The following is a 20,979-nucleotide window of genomic DNA, read 5'->3' as shown; positions in this document are numbered from 1 at the left end:
TAAGATCCCTAACTCACATTTATACATACACATGTATTAGGCTCCTTTCACACTGGGGCGGTGGGTAGGTCGGCGGTAAAGCACAGCTATTTTTAGCAGCGTTTTCCTGTCAATTTCACAGTGCTATTCGGCAGTATAGCCGCGGTGCCCATTGATTTTAATGGGCAGGAGCGGTGGAGTAGCGGTATACACACCGCTCCTTCACCGCTACAAAGATGCTGCTAGCAGGACTTTTTTAACCGTCCTGCTAGCTCACGGCTCCATTGTGAAAGCTCTCTGGGTTTTCACACTGGAGAGACAGCAACGGCTGTTTCAGGGCACTTTGAAGGCGGGAATTCGGGCCAAGTAACCTACCAGCATATCTTTGGAGTGTGGGAGGAAACCGGAATATCTGGAAGAAAACCCATGTAGGCACAGGGAGAACATGCATACTCCAGGCAGGTAGTGTTGTGATTGGGATTCAAGCCTACAACCCTGTAAGTGTCAGGGAACCAACCGTGGAAGAGCTGTCAGACGTGCTCTTCACGGACCAGCAAGTGCAGTGCGCATGCGCGCGCAAATGCGCGCAACGCGCATGCGCGCGCAAACGGGCAACAACTCTGCAAATCCTGTATTCTTCACTGCGCATGCGTGTGCGCCAGTACGCACGCAATGCGGGCGGGACTCCTGGCGTCAGTGCCCTATTTAAAGACTTGCTGCAGCAGTTACCAACTGCTGCATGATCGTTAGCCTGTGTGTGTTCCTGAGCCCTTGTTCCTGTGTTCCTGTTTACCCGTTGACGACCCGGCTTGCCTGACCTGACTTCTCCAGTGTATGACCCCGGCTTGTCTTTCGGATTACCCTTATCCTGTTCCTGCCTGATTGTTCCAGTGTATGACCTCGGCTTGCCTTCTGACCTACTCCAACTACATCCTGCTTCCTGTGCATGACTTCCAGCTTGGCTCCTGACTCCGCCCCTGGGTTTCCCTGCGTACCTACCTCATCTGGTACTTCCGTGGTACCCCTGCCTAACTACGTATCCTGGTGGATAGCTGAGCTTCTACACCTTCTCAGCAAGTCGCAGCTGGCAACCCCTGCATCTCCGGGCACAGCACCCCCTGTCTCACCTCCAGGGGGCGTTCTGCACTCAGTCGCAAGGGAAGCCCTCTCAGCACTTCGGCCTCTGGTAAGGTACGTGACAGTATCATGCAGCCAGAAGTTTCAGAGGCCGACGGAGGTGCTTCCCCGCTTGGGACTTTGTGCCAGCAGGTCGCAGCCCTTACGCAAACAGTGACGTGCCTACAGGACCGCTACTCCCAGCTTGAAAGCGACCCCCCGAATCAAACGATGTTCCCTCCTCCGGAGCCCCGTGTACCCACTCCTGAACATTTCTCAGGAGACCGAAAGAAATTCAGAGCGTTCAAAGTCTCCTGCATCCTGTACCTGACCCTGCAGCCAAGAACTTTTGCCTTAGAAACTGTTAAAGTGGGGTTCGTTATCACTCTGCTGTCTGGGGGACCCCAATCCTGGGCCCATCAGTTATTGGAACGAAAAGACCCCGCCATCAACACTTTGGACTCCTTCTTTAAAGCTATGGCCACCTTATACGATGATCCTCTACGTCCGGCCACCGCGGAGGCAGCTCTCCATGCTCTACGACAAGGACAGCGCCCTGTAGAGGACTATACGGTGGACTTCCGTAACTGGGCTGCAGACACGGGATGGAACGAGGTCGCCCTCAGGCATCAATTCCGCCTGGGCTTGTCTGAACTTATTAAGGACGAACTGGCACGAGTAGAGGCTCCTGCCACCCTGGAGGGGCTCTTTCAACTCGCCATTCAACTTGACAGGCGCCTGCGGGAGCGTCTGTCTGAACGTGCCTGCCGGCCCTCTCACTGTCAGTCTACGGCTCCAGACGCTCACGCGCCCTCCTCTTCGGCCACGTTCAATAGGAGGCCTATACAGGTTGGCATGGTTCGCCCTGCCCTGACCCCCAATGAAAGACTTCATCGCCGGCAGGCGAACCTTTGTTTTTACTGCGGAGAGGCCGGACATCTTCGTTCCAACTGTCCAATCCGACCCTGTAGATCTTCTCCCCGCAACCTGCTGCATCTCCGAATTCCGAACCCCTCCTCAACTCACCTGGTTCTCCATGTCGCATTACAGTTGGCAAGTGGGGAGGTCAGATTCCCAGCAATCATCGATTCCGGGGCTTGTAGTTGCTTTTTGGACATTTCCATTGCTAAGGACTACCAAATTCCTCTGCGGAACAAGACACATAAACTTGAGATTCATTTAGCTGATGGATCTCCACCTTGTTCAGGGCCTGTTACCCAAGAGACTTACCCTATATTCACCTCAACTGATTCTGGTCATCAAGAGTTCCTCTGTCTTGATGTTATCTGTTCACCGATGTTTCCTGTGATCCTGGGACTCCCTTGGCTACGGGCACATAGCCCACAGATAGACTGGAGCAAAGGGAATATCTCCTTCAAATCAAGTTACTGCCGCCAGCACTGCATGAGGCCCGAGCTTATAGTTCATCCCAGTTGTCTCACTGTCCAGCCAGTCTCCACTTCTAACCCAGATGTTCCGTCAGTCTATCATGATTTTCTAGATGTCTTTGACAAAAAGAAGGCCGATACGTTACCACCCCATCGTCCTTACGACTGCCCTATTGAGTTGTTGCCTGGTGCAGAAATCCCCTTTGGGCGAATATTCCCACTTTCAGAGACTGAGCTCGAGACCTTGCGTCAATATATTGACGAGAACCTAGAAAAGAAGTTCATCCGCCCATCTTCCTCTCCAGCCGGTGCCGGGATATTCTTCGTGGAGAAAAAAGATCACACCCTCAGGCCCTGTGTGGATTACCGGGAACTCAATAAAATCACCATCAAGAATCGCTACCCCCTACCTCTCATCCCCGAACTTTTTCAAAGATTCCGTACTGCACGAGTCTTTACGAAACTCGATCTTCGAGGTGCCTACAACCTTGTGCGCATCCGGGAAGGGGACGAATGGAAGACTGCCTTTAGAACCCGTTTTGGACACTTCGAATATCTCGTTATGCCTTTCGGCCTATGTAATGCCCCGGCGACGTTTCAACATTTCGTGAACAACATCTTTAGAGAGTTCCTAGATTACTTTGTTATTGTTTACTTAGATGACATTCTTATTTTTTCTGCTACCTTGGAATTACACAGAACCCATGTCCGGAAGGTACTAGCCACATTAAGGTTGCACGGGCTCTACGCAAAAGCGTAAAAGTGCGAATTTGAAAAATCTTCCATACAGTTCCTGGGTCTAATCATTTCCACGTCCGGAGTCTCCATGGATCCTCAGAAAGTGTCCGCTATTTTGGAATGGTCAGCCCCTACTGATAAGAAGGGCATCCAAAGGTTCATCGGGTTTGCAAACTTCTATAGGAGGTTTATTAAAGACTTTTCTGGCATCATTGCCCCCATTACCCAGCAGACCCGCCAGCATACCCGTTTTCAGTGGACCCAGGAGGCCCAGGAGGCTTTTAGTAAACTAAAGACTCTGTTCACCTCAGCTCCCATCTTACGACACCCGGATCCAACGCTACCTTATGTCCTCGAGGTCGACGCATCAGAAGTTGCCGTAGGGGCCGTCCTGTCTCAACGACAGGGCCCTAAAGCTTTGTTACACCCAATAGCCTTTTTCTCCCGAAAATTGAGCCAGCCGGAAAAGAACTATGACGTGGGGGACCGGGAGTTACTGGCAATAAAAACTGCTTTAGAGGAGTGGCGGTATCTCCTGGAAGGTGCTGCTCATCCCGTCATGGTATTCACAGACCATAAGAATCTCGAGTACCTCAGATCTGCCAAGAGATTAAGACCACGGCAAGCCAGATGGGCTTTATTCTTTTCAAGATTTAATTTTCATCTTACCTATCGCCCGGGGTCCAAGAATGGTAAAGCAGATGCCCTTTCACGCATGTTCCCAGAAACTCCAGAGACTGTCGTTCCTAGCACCATCCTGTCCCCCCAGAATTTTTTGTTGATTCAGCCCGACCTAAAGTCAGCTCTGAAACAAGCCTCTGCTCAATGTCCTGAATCCGAGAGTTCTGCATTCAGAAAACAAGAAGGGCTCCTGTGGCACGGAAATAAGATTTTTGTACCTGAGGGAGCCAGACTTCAGCTTCTCAAGACCCTTCATGAACACCAGCTTGCGGGTCATTTTGAGGTCCATAAGACTTCTGAGTTGATTCAGCGATCCTATTGGTGGCCGGACCTGAGGAAGGATTGCAAGGACTTTGTAAGTTCCTGTACAGTTTGTGCCAGAAGTAAAGGAAGCCGCACGCAAGCCTGGGGTCTGTTAAGACCGCTACCTGTCCCTGACCATCCATGGAAAGCGATATCTATGGATTTCATAGTGGAATTACCCCCCTCTGAAGGGTTTACCACGATCCTGGTGGTGGTCGACCGGCTAACGAAGATGGCCCATTTTTTGCCGTTATTAGGGACCCCCTCGGCCATGGACACGGCACATACATTTATCAAGGAGATTGTGAGATTGCATGGCCTGCCCAGTAGTATTGTATCCGACAGAGGGGTGCAATTTACCTCAAGATTTTGGAAGGCTCTCTGTAAAGCCTTGAACATCGAAATCTGCTTGTCATCCGCTTATCATCCACAAAGTAATGGCCAAACTGAGAGAACCAATCAAACACTAGAGCAATATCTCCGCTGTTTTTCCACCGCCTCTCAGGACAATTGGGTAGCCCTACTTCCATGTGCCGAATTTGCATACAATAATTCGGTACACTCCACCACTAACCAGTCTCCATTTTGGGCAAATTACGGCTTTCATCCGTCCTTTTTGCCCAATACCGTTCCTGAAGCAACGGTGCCTGCCGTACAAGACAGATTAACCTTTCTCCAAGACAATTTACAGATTCTTCAAGAAACTATGCAAAGATCCCAGGAGGACTATAAAAAATACTATGACAGAAAGAGGAAGGAGAGTCCGACTTTGGAAGTAGGAGACAAGGTTTGGCTCTCCACTTTGAACCTTAAACTGTCCTGCCCATCCCGGAAACTGGGTCCTAGGTTCATTGGTCCTTTCGAAATTAAGAAAAAAATTAATCCTGTGGCCTTCGAATTATCCCTGCCAAATACCTACAAGATTCATCCAGTCTTTCACGTCTCACTTCTCAAACCAACCATTACCGGTTCCTTTCCTGGAAGAGAAGATCCACCTCCGCCTCCAGTTACAGTGGGTGAGGACACAGAATTCGAAGTGGAAGCCATTTTGGATAGTCGAAAGAGAGGTAGACAAATTCAATATTTAGTAAAATGGAAGGGCTATTCTCTTGAGGAAAGCTCTTGGGAACCTGCAAAGGATGTTCATGCCCCTAAACTGTTGGCTGAATTCTTCAGGAAATATCCAGAGAAGCAAGTACGTCTGGGCATCCGGAGGCTGCCCCTGAGGGGGGGGCACTGTCAGGGAACCAACCGTGGAAGAGCTGTCAGACGTGCTCTTCACGGACCAGCAAGCGCAGTGCGCATGCGCGCGCAAATGCGCGCAACGCGCATGCGCGCGCAAACGGGCAACAACTCTGCAAATCCTGTATTCTTCACTGCGCATGCGTGTGCGCCAGTACGCACGCAATGCGGGCGGGACTCCTGGCGTCAGTGCCCTATTTAAAGACTTGCTGCAGCAGTTACCAACTGCTGCATGATCGTTAGCCTGTGTGTGTTCCTGAGCCCTTGTTCCTGTGTTCCTGTTTACCCGTTGACGACCCGGCTTGCCTGACCTGACTTCTCCAGTGTATGACCCCGGCTTGTCTTTCGGATTACCCTTATCCTGTTCCTGCCTGATTGTTCCAGTGTATGACCTCGGCTTGCCTTCTGACCTACTCCAACTACATCCTGCTTCCTGTGCATGACTTCCGGCTTGGCTCCTGACTCCGCCCCTGGGTTTCCCTGCGTACCTACCTCATCTGGTACTTCCGTGGTACCCCTGCCTAACTACGTATCCTGGTGGATAGCTGAGCTTCTACACCTTCTCAGCAAGTCGCAGCTGGCAACCCCTGCATCTCCGGGCACAGCACCCCCTGTCTCACCTCCAGGGGGCGTTCTGCACTCAGTCGCAAGGGAAGCCCTCTCAGCACTTCGGCCTCTGGTAAGGTACGTGACAGTAAGGCTCGATTCACACCTATGCATGTTGCTTTTGAGTGTTTCTGCAGTGCATTTTGCAGTGCTTGCCGCGTTTTTCGACACGTTTTTCTACCACGATTTTGCCGCGATTTGTGTTTTTTTAACACTGTATATAGCTGGTTGCTAAGGAGGGGCCCGGGAAGTCGGCTGCCGCATCCTTAACAACTGGTGAGTAATCAGTTGTCAGCGGGCTTCCCGCTAAATGTAAAAAAAACAAATTGCCGGCTAAAAAAAAAATAGAGAAAAAAAACAGCGTGGGGTCCCCCCCAGGTCCATACCAGGCCCTTGGGTCTAGTATGGATTTGGAGGGGACCCCCCACACCAAAATAAAGATGATGTTGATTTGGACAAGTGCCTCTTCCTGACAACCCTTGCCCTGTGGTTGTCGGGGTTTGTGGGCGGGGGGATTATCGGAATCTGGAAGCCCCCTTTAACAAGGGGGCCCCCAGATCCCGACCACCCACCCTGTGTAAATGAGTATGGGTACATTGTACCCCTACCTATTTACCAAAAAACTAAGTACAGTAGTGTAGTGTTAAAAAAGACAGTAAACAGTTTTTGACAAGTCTTTTATTAAAAAATCTTCTTCTTCTTCCTCCGGTCTTCCTCCATCTTCTCCTGCATCTTCATCCTCCGGTCTTCTTCTCCCGTTCTTCTGTCTTCTTTGTCCGGTGTTCTTCTTCCTCTGCCGCCGATCCCGCCGCCTCTCCTCCTCCGATGCTGCATCCCAGTGATCTGTCGGCATTGATGTCCTGCATTACTTAAATATCGGCGGGGGCATGGCAATCGGATTACATCATCCGGTGGACAGGCCCCCATGTTGCGTCACCGCCCAGGGTATGGTGGGGCCGTGACGTCACACGAGGCGTGGCCACAGGATGATGTAACCCGATAGCCATGCCCCCACCGTTATTTAAGTAATGCAGGACATCAGCGCCGACAGATCAACAGGGAAGCAGCATCGGAGGAGAAGGGTTGGCGGGAGCGGCGGCAGAGTAAGAAGAACACCGGACAAAGAAGACAGAAGAGCGGGAGAAGGAGAAGACCGGAGGATGAAGATGCAGGAGAAGATGGAGGAAGACCGGAGGAAGAAGAAGAAGATTTTTAATAAAAGACTTGTCAAAAACTGTCTGTCTTTTTTTAACACTACACTGCTTTTTCTTTGGTGAATGGGTAGGGATTCAATGTACCCCATACTCATTCACATAGGGTCAGGGGTGGGATCTGGGGGCCCCTTTGTTAAAGGGGGCTTGCAGATTCAAATAAGCCCCCCACCCGCAGACCCCGAGAACCACCAGTCAAGGGTTGTCGGGAATAGGCCCTTGTCCCCATCAACATGGGGGGCAAGGTTCTTTAGGGTGGGGGGTGCAGAGCCACCCTGCCCCAAAGCACCCATCCCCCATGTTGAAGGAATGCGGCCTGGTATGGTTCAGGAGGGAGGGAGCACTTGCTCGTCCCCTCCCTTTCCTGACCTACGAGGCTGCATGCTCGGATAAGGGTCTGGTATTGATTTTGGGGGGCCCCCAATACCATTTTTTTTTATTTTGGTGTGGGGTGTCCCCTCCAAATCCATATTAGACCCAAGGGCCAGCAATTCTTTTTTTTCTACATTCAGCGGGAAGCCCGCTGACAACTGATAACTCATCGATTGTTAAGGATGCGGTGGCCGGCTTCCCGGCCCCCTCCTTAGCAACCAGCTATATACAGTGTATTTTTTTTTTTTAAATGCCAAATCGCGGTAAAAATGGGGTACTTGCGTTTTGGATGCGGGTCCATTGAATTCTATTACATGCAAAACGCTGCTTTTTGCAGGAAAAAAAGTCCCAGACCCCTCCTAAAAACGCAGAGGCACAAAAATGCATTCATGTGAACATGCTCCATAGGAACCCGTGTTAAAAAATGTCCCTGCATTTCTTCAAAATGCAAAATGCATCAAAAAACGCATTAGTGTAAATCAAGCCTTAGGGACTACATGGGGGGGGGGTATTAAGAGGCAGAAAAAAACCATCAGACATCCTTAAGGCTGGGTTCACACTACTTCGAATTGGATGTGAGTTCTTTGCATCCAATTTGCATAGCAGGAGATTGTGACTGGCTCTCTATGAAGCCGGTTCACAGAGCAGCTTTGGTGCAAATTGCAGAGGAATCCTGTGCATCTTTTGGTCAGTTTCAGGTCTGAATTCAGCCAAAAATTTGGGTTGAAATTGGACATGAAGTGGTGAATCGAGATGCACATGACTCCTGCTGTGAGGCGCTCCTTGCTTCAGTGTGAACCCAGCCTTAAGAGCATATAAATAAGTAGGGCTGCAACTAACGATTATTTTCATAATCGATTAGTTGGCCGATTATTGTTTCGATTAATCGATTAATCGGATAATAGCCTTAAAAAAAAAATTGGCATTTTTACATTTTTTTGGACCAATTTGTTGTTGTGCGGATTACAAAACACAAATTGCCACAAAAAACACATTACATGCTTTTCTGCAGCTTCTCCAATGAAGTATATTGAACCAAAAAAAAAAAAACGAAATAGCACCGTTTTGCGTTTACAAGTCCTTGCCCTTTCCAAATATGCAGCAGCTGAAAAAAAATCATGGATGTGAACGTGTCCCATAGGAAAACATGTAAATGAACTGTATTGTGTTTCTGCAAAAAGCACCAAAAAACAGAGGTGTGAACCCAGGCCTGAGATGTTTAGTAACATTCATTCAGTCAGATCAGTCAGATCAGTCAGTCAGTGTCAGCGGTGGAGTAGGGCGCTTCGGACCTTCCGCATACGAGCCTGCTTCCACCCAGACCTGGCAGTCAGAGGCCAGGCAGCTGCTAGGCTAGACGCTCCATGAAACAAGTTCCCTGGAACCTGGAACCAGCATCTCGCTCTCCACGAGGACTCCTTTCTTCCGCAGGTAAGACCCTGCATCTCAGGGCCTGACATCCTGGGGATCCACTGACGGCCGTCCTTATCAGGGCAGCCGTCACACAGACCCACACTGCGGTTTTCCATACTACCTCTCGCCGGCATCTATCGCCCGCACGGCCACCCACTTTGTGGTGGTCCCAAATCACCCCCCCTGGGTGTATTTCCGGCGTTTCTGGATGTTCTTTCACCCCCGCGCCGGCCTGCTCCTTCTCGCGGCCGCCGCACCTTAGGAAAGTCCGCGGCTTCAGCCGCGGCCTACCGGCGCGCCGCTCTTTTTCTCCTTACACTTAAATCCTAAGCACAGTTTGCTCTGGATATTCACCCCCACACCCCCAGAGGCCCCCTGCTCAGCAACTTTATCGGTAAATAGCATTTTTACCAAGCTGACAGCCCCCCCCCCCCAGCCCGGGTCCTGTGCTTTGCCTGGCAGCCATTATTTTGGTACACCCAGCAGCAGTGACACCCAGCTTCCCCCCCCCTTTTTTCCCCTCCACAAGCCGTTAGTCTTTTGATCCAGGGTTTTGAGCCGATCGCCTTTAGGGATCAGGAAGGAATTTTTTCCCTGCCGCAGCACATTGGCCAGCTTGCCCAGGGTTTTTTGCCTTCCTCTGGACCAAAAAAAACAAAATCCCATTTTCCCTTGAGCTAGGATTCTCGAATCCTCTCTCACCCTACGCCCGCACCCCAGCCCTTGGTGACTGGCAACAATGGTTAAGTTGCGTTACTCTGCAGAAACCATTTGGGGTCTGAGACAATTCGCTACTACATTGCCTGCCGCCACCACAATAACCTTAAAATCAGACCAACTTTTGAGGCTCGATCATCGATCGATCATCAAATATTTCAATCATTCAACACAGCTCAAGCACATATCATGTGCTCTGCTTAACACTAGATCAGCAGTTAAACACCGATCAGAAATCCATGATTTCTTACTACAATACGATCTAGACTGCCTCTTTATCACGGAAAGTTGGCTGTCAGACGATTGCAACACCATTCTCGGAGAACTGGTGCCAGCAAACTATCGCATCTTAACGGAAAATAGAATAGGGCAAAGGGGAGGAGGACTGGCGGTGATTCATAAGTCGCATATTGCAATCACTAAACCGGTCCTTCAAAATCCTCTTCCTTTCATGGAAACCCTTACGCTTCAACTTCAAGCTCATTCTCAGGAGACCGTTCATATTCTCCTCTGCTATAGGCCCCCTGGGCCCAAATCGCAGTTGATATCAGCATTAACGGAGTTCATTTCCACCTACACCCTTAGCGGTAATCATCTTTTGCTGCTCGGGGATTTCAATTTGTGGGCTAACTCCTCACAGGATCCCATCGCGGATGCCTGCATCAACCACCTGGAAGGATTTGGACTTCAACAACTTATACGCGGACCAACGCATGCTTCAGGTCACACACTCGACCTAATTTTCAGACAGAATCTGAAAATTAATATTGTGGGAAATGAACCTTTGCCATGGACAGACCACCATGCAATCAGCTTCATAATCCCCAGAACTCCATTAGTCATGAAAGTACCCAAGCCGGTGACAATACACTGGGCTAGATCTCAGAGGAAGCTCCACTCGGAACTCTTCAGATCTACCCTGGGAAACCGAATTGGGGCTATTCCTCCTCAGCTAGCAGCCTCAGATACTTTGGATGCCATTAATGCAGCTCTGCTACAGTCAGCCGACTTAGCAGCACCAAAGCGCAAACTTCGCAGCCGGGAAAATAAGTCCAGCTGGTTCAATAACCAACTGTCGCTATTGAAGCAAGAGCGCAGAAGGGCGGAAGCCTCCTGGAAAAGAAGTCCGTCAGAAGACCACCTCAACATCTACAAAGCAGTAACTACGCGCTATCACAAGGAAATTTTCAAAGCCAAAAAACTTCACTTCTCCGGGGTGATTAACAGCGCACTGAATCGTCCTCGCGAACTCTTCAGGATGGTCACCCAGACCATGAATCCTGGATGTCTAGAAGTCCCCACTTCAGACACCCAAGAGTTCTGCAATGAACTATCGGATTTCTTCATCGACAAAATTGAGAAAATTCGGGTAAGTATTCGGCAAAACAATATTCCACTCAGCCCCGTCTTCAATCAAAACAACGACCGAACGCCTCTACAATCAACTAAGTTCACTTTGGAACCCATCTCCATCGATACAACAAAAAAATTCATTGGCCTGCTGCGCGACAGCACAGCACCGAATGACATCATTCCCACCAAGCTACTGAAGGAATGTGCCGACATCCTGGCGCCTCCGATCACGCAGCTTATAAATCAGTCATTTAAGGAAGGCATAGTGCCTTCCCTGCTGAAAGAGGGCACAATCCTGCCGATCTTGAAAAAACCTAATTTGGATCCTATGGACCCAACTCACCGCCGTCCCATAACAAGTCTAAATGCTCTGTCCAAGATAATGGAGAAAGTGGTGGTAAATCAGCTGCAACAGCATCTGGACACCCACAACCTACTCGATCCATTTCAATCCGGGTTCCGCCCCGGACACGGGACAGAAACGGCCTTACTGAAAATATGGGACGATGCGCTCGAGGCCGCAGACGAAGGAGAATCATCTCTCCTGGTTCTGCTGGACCTAAGCGCTGCTTTTGACACAGTAGACCATGGATTGCTACTGAGACGACTAACAGAAGTCGCCGGAGTCTCAGAAGATGCCTTACCATGGTTCTCCTCTTTTCTAGGAAACCGATCACAAACAGTGAAACTGGGATCCTTCACGTCAGAAAAACGCACAGTGACATGTGGGGTCCCCCAAGGATCCCCCTTGTCACCAGTGCTGTTTAATATCTATCTTCGTCCTCTCTTTGATATTATCAGTAGCCATGAACTACTTTATCACTCTTATGCAGACGACACGCAGTTGTATTTTCGCATCTGCCACAAAAAGGATCATCATCTAAGTTTAGAGAATTGTCTCTCTTCAATAGAAAACTGGATGACTAAGAGTTATCTCAAACTCAATAGTGCTAAAACAGAACTCTTTATCTTCGATGCCAGTCGGAAGAAATCACCGACAACAAACTGGACACCATCTCCCATTCTGGGACAAATCATCGCCCCTAGCTCCAAAGTCAAAAGTCTGGGAGTCACGTTTGACACCTTCATGACAATGGACGCACAAATAGGGTCAGTAGTCAGCGGGGCGCACCATTTGATGCGCCTACTACGCAGACTGATTCCATTTATTCCCAAAGAAGACGTAGCAGTCGTGGTGGGATCTATCGTGAATTCCAGACTGGACTATGCAAATGCCCTTTACCTCGGGCTACCCAAGTACCAAATCTCTCGTCTCCAAGTCGTACAGAATACGGCCGCTAGACTGGTGACTGGGAAAAAATCTTGGGAATCAATCTCACCTTCACTGAGATCCCTTCACTGGCTGCCAGTGAAAGACAGAATTGCATTCAAAGCACTCTGTCTGACACATAAGTGCATCCATGGGAAGGCTCCTAGATATCTATGCGACAAGATCAAACCGCACAATTGCAGCCGCATTCTGCGTTCCACCGACCAAAATCTGGTCAAGGTTCCTATGACCAAATACAAGTCCAAAGGAGAAAGAAGGTTTGCTTTCCAGGGCCCCAGGCTTTGGAATGCTTTACCAACCAGCATTCGGTTGGAGCAAAACCACCTGTCTTTCAGAAGGCAGATCAAAACCCTGCTTTTCTGAAAGGCATGAGACACTAACAACAAGCGCCCAGAGGCGATTCAGTTCGCATGTGCCGCGCTATATAAGTTTTTCATTCATTCATTCATTCATAATGGGGTTAAAAAAAAAAAAAAATAAGTAAAAAAAGAGCAAATATTCGATACACTTTAAATCCAGCCATAGACATCAGAGAATGGTAAGATGCTTTTCTGACTTGATTTGTACTTTGAGATCCTTCTACTGTATTGACTGCTTTATTAAATAGCATGAAACATCATTTCTAAAAAGCCAGCGTTGATGTAAAGATCACGGGGCTACCTCTGTGTCTAACACTGATACACAGAATACGGGTCAACATTTTTTATCTTTACAGTAAATATTCATATAATAAAATGTATCATTTCTATATCTTCTTACTTCTTACTGTCCTAAGCAGTTTCAGATAATATATAATCACCTCTATCTGAACTTACAATAATTGTGTGCTGCCTATAGAGGTCACTAGTGTTCCATGTTCAATGAAACCCATATTACCATTCACCAAATACCTGCACTAAATGGAAATGTTTTGCTTTACATTTTTCATTGATGGCCAGCAGAGATTTGCCGGACGTATTGGGCAACATTTAGCAACAATCTTGTCTACAAACAATTACATTTGTAATACATAATTTATTTTAATCATACTGTATGGCACAATTATAAAAATGTGTTCACATAACAAATATAATTAATGGCATTAGAGAAAAAAAATTTAATGGATTTGCTTGTCAAATATATGAAAACAAACTGCTAAACTATAAAAAAAAAAACTGGTAAATGTTTTTATTATAAGAAATCTTTTCTTTATTTCAAATAAAAAAAAAAAAGGAGGATCTCAAGAGTTTCCCGTAAATCATCAACATAACATAAATCATAATAGATATATTTCTTCAACAAAATGATGGTTACATTTCAAAACGTACATTCATTCTATTCATGATCAAAATAGACCACTTATTTCTCCAGGTATTCATCTCCCCTTGGTCATGCATTTACTGACTCGGTCTAGTCAAATATTCATAGCACAGTATCTATCTCTATCCCTCCTCTTCATTTACCCCTACCATTGAACATATGACACGACAAAGACATTACAGATGGATTTGCTTGTCAAATATATGAAAACAAACTGCTAAACTATAAAAAAAAAATGGTAAATTTAGTTTTTTATGGTATCATGAATCCTAATACAATCATAGATATAGGATAAATGTCACTTGGTTGTATATCTAAGGCCATACTGCAACCCTTGCAGACACTCTTGATTGACCTACAAAAAAAAAACAATTGTAATGCAATGGATTTATTTCAAATATTGCTATAATTTTCCTGTATATTCCATTTATGCAATCTTGTTATGTTTTCGGAAAAAGAGAACAACTGCAGAAAAAAGAGTCAACACAGTGATTCTATAGAACAATAGGTACCAAACCTAAGAAAGGGTGTATCACAGCGTTAAATCCCTGGTCTTAACCCAAGCTGATTTTATCAAACTACTTGGGGCAATTGCAGTCCATATACATGAGATTATACAAAGATTTGCATTAACCTTAGATCTCCAAAGTTAAAAGGTGGGAGGTTCTTGCAATTTCCATTTGGTCAGAATGGTTTTCCTAGTATAAAGCAGTGTTTCTCAACCTTTTTCCAGTCGAACGCCCTTAAAAAGTATTTTCAGTCTTGAGGCACCCCTGTCCAAGGTTTGGTTAGCGTTACTGTGTGTCGTGGAACACATGCAAAATTGCTCTCGTTCCTAACACAAAGACAAATGCTCTGCTCTTCAGGGGTGCCATTAATTCTTAATGGTATCCCACACATTGGCAAACAAAGGGTGCTTTTGGTGCGGCCCAATTTTTTCAAAAAGGGTTGGAGACTTATTTCCCTGCATTTCTGCGGGTAGGGAAGCCCATTGAAATGAATGGGCTGCCCTACACGCAGCACACATTCACACAGATGTGAACCAAGGGCTTGTTTACATGGCAGGTTGGAAGGGCGGTAAGACCAGATGATTCAGCTGTTTTTACCACCCCCAACTTCTACACCTTTAGCGGCAGAGGCAGTAGCTGGGGGTGTACACATGCTGTGGCTGCAGCTGGAGGTATACCCAGGGTGAATGGGGCTGCACTGCAACCACCCCGCAACTGTGTGCATTGCATGGTTGCGGTGTGGTGATGCTGCATTTACATGTTTAAAACACGTGGTGACAACATATTGCCTTTTTATCACCTGCCAAATGCCTCTGAAAAGCGATAAGAGCTTGGATTGCTTTTCAGGAGAGCAGCAGTCCTTGCTGTTATCACAAACAAGCCCTAAAAAGGCAGTTCTGATAGTACAGGACCGGGGGGGGGGGGGGGGGGTCAGGATTAAAAGTAACATACATGCACGCACACACATACAAACACATGTACAAACACACACACATACAGACACTTGTATACATGTACACATACACACACATACACACACAGACACATGTACAAACATACACACACACAAACACATTTACACACACACATATACAAACACACACATACAGTAAATATACACATGTACACCTACACACATACAGACACATGCGCGCACACACAGACACATGTACACACGCACACACATAGACACATTACACACACAGACACATGTACATACACAGACACACATATGCACACACACACAGACACACAAAACAAATACAACTTTGGGAAGGGAGGTCATTTTAAGAAGATTAACTCTACCTACCAGGGCCAATGGCAATGTTTTGAAAACCGCACATTTGTGAATCAGTTGTTGGAAACCTGTATATAAATGATTAGAGAGATAACTAAAGAGGTCTGTTTTGACAGTAATGCCTAAATATTTAAAATTGGATACTCAGGTAAGAGTAGTGGGTAGAGGTACTCGGGAGAGACGATGACTGATACAATGGAAACAGCATAGACTTACCCCAGTTGATTTTAATACTTGAAAAGTGTCCCCTGCGTATAAAGACAACCTCTCCACCAAAGGGCCCACCTGTGTACCCTGTACCATTTTAGAAGAGTGTAGCAGAATAGCCAGTGCCTCTATAACAAGGGCAAGAAAGCCCCGGTGATAAAGGGTATCCCTGCCTGGTGCCCCCTGCAGTTAGAAAGAGGAGGGCAGAACTCCATTAGTCCTGACCCTAGCAGTGGGAGCAAAATATATCTCTTACTCGAGATATAAAGTTAGGGACAAAGCTTCGCTGGACCAGCCTCAGATATTTCCACTTAACGGCATCGAAGGCCTTTTTCACATCGAGAGAGGCCACTACCCTAAGGGTCTGCGATCTCTGCGAATGCGCTATATTAGTATATAATCTATGCAGATTAATGTCCATGCCCTTCTCTGGCCTAAAACCAGACTGTTCTCCATAAATCAAAGTCAGGATAACAGACGGGTAGCTTTGGAAAGGATTTTAGCATCCATATTTAAAAGTGATAAGGTCCTGTAGCAGAAACAAAGTTCCGGTTTCTTGCCAGGCTTGGCCACAACCACTATAGCCTTGTACATCAGGCCAGGAGGCACTTAGTGCCCAACCACAGGTGTTTTACCAGATAGGAGTGAGGTCACAGCCGCCTGGATCTCCTCTAAAGTAATAGAGGCCTCTAATGATTTCAGGATCAGGCAAAACAAGGAATTTAATGGCATCCAAAAAGGCTCTTAAAAACATAATCAGATCCAAGGGAATACAGAAGTTGTTCATAGTAAGTGGCAAATAGAATATTTATCTGTATTGGGTCAGTCAATAGTCATACCTTGTCATCTCTAATATATTAATTGGCGGTAGTAGTCTGCTCCCTAAAAAGCCAAGCCAGGAGTCTGCCAATCCACTCCCTTTGCTCAAAGATCTGTTGGGACTGCTAGAGAAGTTTTGGTGATACAGAGAAGCATAACCTCTCTATAAGCTAATTGCATATCCCCGTATGTCATCTATTTTTTAGTATTGAAGCATTGGGATGCTAGAGTCTTATGCCGCGTACACATGATCGGAATTTCCAAATTTCCAACAAGAAAAGTTTGATGTGCGCTTTTGGTCGTAAATTACGACCGTGTGTAGGCCCCATTGGACTTTTTCTGTTGGAATTTTCGACAGCAAAAATTTGGGAGCTGGTTCTCAAATTTTCCGACAAGAAAAGTTCTTGTCGAAAAATTCCGATCGTCTGTATGCAATTCCGACGTGCAAAAACCACGCATGCTTGGAATCAATTTGACGCATGCTCAGAATCATTAAACTTAATTTTTCTCGGCTCGTTGTAGTGTTGTACGTCACCGCATTCTGGACGGTTGGAATTTTGTGTGACCGTGTGTATGCAACACATGTTTGAGCCAAAGTTCCGTCGGGAAAAAATCTGCGGTTTTCTTGTCGGAATTTCCGATCGTGTGTACGCGCCATTAGCCCTAGCCTCAGGGAGGTTGATTTGAGATTGACAATTTTACCTATGGTAAATTAATATTGGCCATGTGCATACACCTTTAAAGCAACCCAAACCACTGGAGGAGCAGCAGTATGCTGATTATGCAGCCAGTAATCCTGAATGGACAACACTATTACGGCTTCAACTCTAGCATCCAAAATCCTGTTGTGTGAGCCTCTAGAGATAATTTGCTGGGCTAGAGCTAGTATTCAACCTTAAGTGCATGGGGCAATGGTCAGAGATTCCTGTGAGGGAGGACAGACACTTCCCGAACTTCAGAAAGGACTGCATTACTAACAAAGATAAGATCAATACGAGACATGTGGAATACGTAGATGAGTGACAGGTGAATTGTTTTGGTGCGGATATTTGCTATGCCAAACATTGGAAAAGGTAAAGACATCCGCCCACTCAGAAAGGGCAGAGTCCACAGCCGAGTCAGAGGTCAGTTTGTCTAAAAGCGAGCGGGGGTGTCTATGACATTTACCTGTTTTTCAAATATTTAAATGCTCTAGCAGTTTTTGCTAACCCACTTTTAATAAAAGCAAGCACAGAATATCAAAGACAAAGCTAAAATTTCCCTTTCGTAATTTCAAAAAGCAATGCTAATATTTCTCACATATCTGGAATCAGTGAATATTTAATATAGGCAAGCATATTATAACTCCATTACCATTTAAACAATAATAAAGCACTAAATTGGATTATGGTGACTTTTTTATTAATTTAGCCGAACATAAGTGCTTGTTCTCTGTGGCCCGGCAAGTGTATGAATTAGCTTTGCACATCCCAGACTTACAGCTTAGAGGATTAGTTACATAGATTCATTTATAAAGAAAGCTGACAAAAGGCAGATAGTGTAATATTACTGCAGAATGATATTCTATTCCATCCACAGTGGTCATGAAAAATAATTGCTATCTTTTTATTACTTTCTTTTAACTTGGCATGCTGAGGCTATAAAACTAAAATACTGTTTAGAGAGATGCCCATATCAAAAGAAACAGAAAAAGAACAACTATAAGTAATAAATATAAGAAATACTGTCTTTAAGAGGAAACCAGGAAAGCAATATTTATAGGAAAATAAAATCATATTGAGGCAGATGTGTGAATATTCGGACTTTAACATCCCACAATTTTAGAGGGCGCACTCTGTGATGCGTATTTGTAAAAGATTTGCACACTTGTTTATCCACTGACCCTGCCTGTAAATTTGTTCTGTGCAAATGAGGCTAAATTGATTGCACCCTGGCTATATTATTTGCAAATTAAATATGTGGGTGAAGAAAATATCGTAATATTGCCACTAGACTGGGTTAAGGAGCATACTTATTTCCTATGCTAGTATGCTATAATACGGAATTGGTACAGTCAGAACAATGAATGAGTGCCGATGAGTTGCAATGGGCACTTATAAATAAAGGGTGATGTATGTGAGAGAACGCTCAGTCAAAACAGGTGTTTGTATGTTTCGACTAAAAACAATAAAGTACAGAATTATCTTATCTGGTGTTTGGTGGTATAGTATTGTATGGAGAAGACAGACACTATGAATCAGAAAGGAATATATTGTAAGTAACTAATATTTTTCAGGGTCTTCTTTTGGTAACATAAAAGAAAAAGATAATGTAGCACTGTGACTGTAAAATAAATAGTATGGTGCCATTTAACACCATCACTTGTCCTGTTATTGTTATTATAAAATACAAATTTCTGTTGGAGGTTTATCTATAGCTTTCAGATTGGTCATATCCTTCCTCAGAATATAAATAATCAGATTTAATGTGTTTTCAATTAACGGCTTTCAAATCATCTCTATGGTTGGACATGTGCCAGGCAAGCTGTTGGAATTGTAATGCTAATAGGCTTCATGTCATACTTTTGCAGACTGCTTTTGTTTGTGTATTGATGGTCTTTCATTGATAAGACAAACTGTTTGTCACCGTTGTAAAATATATGCTAATGACTGCCACCGCCCCTTTCTTGAAAAAACACATTTATATCTTTAATTTTTAATTTGAGATTAATATTACATGAGCTGCAATTGGAAACAAATATTTATTGATGAAGACTACATTTGTGTAGGTTGTTGGTTCTCAGACTGTTAACCGGCTTAGTGAGGCCGGACTGATGGCCTTTACACATTGCACCATTCATTGTATGGCAACTACTTTTCTAAAACTTACAATCCATTATTCCCCAGCCATATTAATACATTAAAGTGGAACTGTATCTAAAAAAGGTAACCAAAAATGCCATTTATTTATTTTTAATATTCAAAGCAAAGTTATCCGTCTATTCATGTTTCCATGTTTTTTATTTTGTGGAGAAATCACTTTGAAAAACACTCCCCCTTTCTAGCCCTGACCATCTTATGTAAGGGCAAATTACTTATGTAGCATTTATCTACCACAATCCCTTTGCCCTTAGCTCAGAGGAAAGCCCCTCCTCCCCTCTCAGGCCCCATTTACACCTTAGCGTTTTGTAGCTTGAAGCCTGAATCTCCAAAACGCAGGAGGAGAAAAAAAATCTATTATTCTCTATGTAGATGGTTCATGTAACGGGAAGGCCCGCGGGACCCAGAAGCTCTTAGAAAGCATGAGCCAGAAAATAATGGACAGTCAGAATATATCTTGGACTACCTGAGATGGGACTATTATGTAATTATTATCCACAATATATTCCAGGATATCTGTGGAGAACTGGTTGCTGTTTGTTGCTTCTGAACTCAACAGGTGAATTGAAAGAGTGACTCATTCATAATGTGGGGACACATACTGTTAGGTGTTAATGTCATCAACTCCAGCCCACCTGTCTGTCTGGGGTGATGTAAATGAATCTAGGATGGCTTCTGAGGATCTTTCATTGTGGCTTGTGCTAATTGACCCTGTATTGTGTGAAGGTCTATTGATGATAAATGTGTATTGTGAGTTAACAGACAGCCTAAAGTACAGGTGTCTGAATTATCAGCTGTAGTTAATTAGCTCATGTAAATTAGGTCAGAGCCGGAGTCAGAATGGCTACTAAAAGATGTGTATTGGGGCTCGTTAGGAACCATTGTGTGATGTTGTTCATTTGGTTACTTCAGTATTCTTTTTGTGTATATAAGAGCCTGCTTTCTCAATAAAGATGGTCTATTTCTGTTGAACCTCAAACAGAGCTGTGTGTCTCGTTAATGGGGGAATTCGTATGGGTCGTGTTCGCCGGATTGTGGAGTGTCTATAGCTGCCTTGTGTGCGGGAATGGAATATCCTAAACGGCTTTAACCCCTGTCCCATTTTGGGTGCCGTTACAGTTCACATCTCCACTCCACGTCACCTGAAGAGAATGCCTGAAGCTCAAAAAAGTTCTGTAGCTTTTTTTTGTAGCTCAATTTGGGCAGATTTTGGCGTTTTTTTTTTTTTGCTTTTTACATTGGTGACATTTTGACCTGTACAAAATCACGGCAAAACCGCACAACTTTCTGCCTGAAAAAGATATGCTCAGTTGTGAATGCAGCATCAGAGATGAAACAAAATAATATGCCCATGAACATTCCTGGGATGTAGGATATAATTTTGGTCTAAGCCAGAAACCAGGAAGCAATTGAAGAAATGTAAAAAGAAAAAGTTTAAAACAAGTAAATATAATATACCTTCATATCTATTTACTAATGGTAGGTAAAAAAAGTTTGAGAAAGTTTAATTCCACTTTAAGTAGCAGAGTACAGGGTCAGCAAGAATAACATCGCTCTTTAACATGCACTGGATAGGGAGA

At 45.3% G+C, this 20,979-nt stretch overlaps 1 protein-coding gene across 1 annotated transcript in view; it reads right to left on the bottom strand.

Annotated features, from left to right (window-relative positions):
* The window catches only part of DOC2B (double C2 domain beta), a 675,394-nt gene that overhangs the window by 16,527 nt on the left and 637,888 nt on the right, over positions 1-20,979 (bottom strand). The window lies entirely within an intron of this gene.

Source organism: Rana temporaria, chromosome 2 (assembly GCF_905171775.1).
Source record: "Rana temporaria chromosome 2, aRanTem1.1, whole genome shotgun sequence".
NCBI lineage: Eukaryota > Metazoa > Chordata > Amphibia > Anura > Ranidae > Rana > Rana temporaria.
This window is presented reverse-complemented; position numbering and strand designations above follow the sequence as displayed.